Raw genomic sequence first — 1,719 nt, forward strand, 5'->3', positions numbered from 1 at the left:
AGTATAGTTCTATATGTATCCAGAGACTGTCTTATCTGGGCCTGATGTCACTAATAATTCTTAGATATAATATATATAAGATATACATTATATATGTGATATATATATATCACATATATGTCATATATATATGCAGGAGTGGACAAAATTAGGTTTACAGCTGTAACAAATAAATAATATAATAATAAATAATACAAGAATAAACTGTTTCACATACAACGATTAACTTACTTTGCCCTCCCCTGTATAAATCAGAATTGAAAGATACACCATGTTCATTGCAGCATTGTTCACAGTGACCAGGACATGGAAACAACCAAAAAGCCCATCAATAGATGACTGGATAAAGAAGATGTGGCACATATACACTATGGAATACTACTCAGCCATAAGAAATGATGACATCGGATCATTTACAGCAAAATGGTGGGATCTTGATAACATTATACGAAGTGAAATAAGGAAATCAGAAAAAACCAGGAACTGCATTATTCCATATGTAGGTGGGACATAAAAGTGAAACTAAGAGACATTGATAAGAGTGTGGTGGTTATGGGGGGAGGGGGGAGAGGGAGAGGGAGAGGGAAAGGGGGAGGGGGAGGGGCACAAAGAAAACTAGATAGAAGGTGACAGAGGACAATCTGACTTTGGGTGATGGGTATGCAACATAACTGAACGACAAGATAACCTGGACTTGTTATCTTTGAATATATGTATCCTGATTTATTGATGTCGCTCCATTAAAAAAATAAAATTATATATATATATATATAAAGAAAGATACACAATATAAGAAGCATAGTCAACTTCCTGAATTCCTGATATGTGAGCCAGTTTCCCATTCAACTCATCAAAAATATTTTACTCTGCATTTTCCAACATTTTGATAGATAATTTTGACTCTGCTCCAGGTAACTTGGTAAAGGTTATAAAATGCTTTTGTTACTATCAGAAGCAAACTAGACATTCACTAGTCTTCTATGATTTTTTAATCTTCTTCTGGATTAAAAGTAGTTGTTTTTCACCTACATGAACAAAACTTTACATTTTTCTTCTCCAGATGAGTCCTTCTCTAATTTTGCTCAAGTAGATATAATCTTTATTGCCCTTTAAAATGTCAAAGAATATTTTGCTTTTCTTTTTACATTGTCTAAGTCTATATAAAGGTTTGTCTCACGGAGGAGAGAGTACCCGAATAGGTTAGACTTTGTTAGTATAGCAAGCTCAAATTGTGTCAGCCAGTTTTGCATCTGCCACAGAGAGTTGCTTGCAATATATTCAATATTTTGCTTTTTATTTGACCTTCATTAATCTCTACCTTGATATACAGTATGTTATGTATTTATCCTCTTCATTCTGTGTCTATCATTGATTGTGTCCTACCCAGGAGTTAGAATGTCTAATGTGCTTATTATTTTTATATATAATTTTTATATATATATAAAATATTCCCAATTTTAATGGGATATAACACATAGTTATATTTTTATTCATTCATAAACAAATATAATGTATTTGAATGTTTGATAAACTTGAAACTGACTCCTCCCATAATTTTATTATTTTTGCCAGACTAAATTGAAACTAGATGAACACCAAATAATAGAGCCACTCAAAGGCTCTTTATATTTACCTTTAATCAGATGAAGTGACCAAAAAGTACACATAGATTGCTTGTACCATTCTCACTTTTGTGCCTGAAGATGGTAATCAATAGTC

General features: G+C 32.3%; 1 non-coding gene across 1 annotated transcript; it reads right to left on the reverse strand.

The window, feature by feature from the left end:
• Positions 1 to 1,145: 1,145 nt before the first annotated feature.
• Positions 1,146 to 1,269, reverse strand: LOC136381647 (small nucleolar RNA SNORA28). The gene has a single exon (XR_010747131.1). It is a non-coding gene; the product is annotated as a small nucleolar RNA SNORA28 (small nucleolar RNA).
• Positions 1,270 to 1,719: the final 450 nt, after the last annotated feature.

Source organism: Saccopteryx leptura, chromosome 9, assembly GCF_036850995.1.
Source record: "Saccopteryx leptura isolate mSacLep1 chromosome 9, mSacLep1_pri_phased_curated, whole genome shotgun sequence".
Classification (NCBI taxonomy): Eukaryota; Metazoa; Chordata; class Mammalia; order Chiroptera; family Emballonuridae; genus Saccopteryx; species Saccopteryx leptura.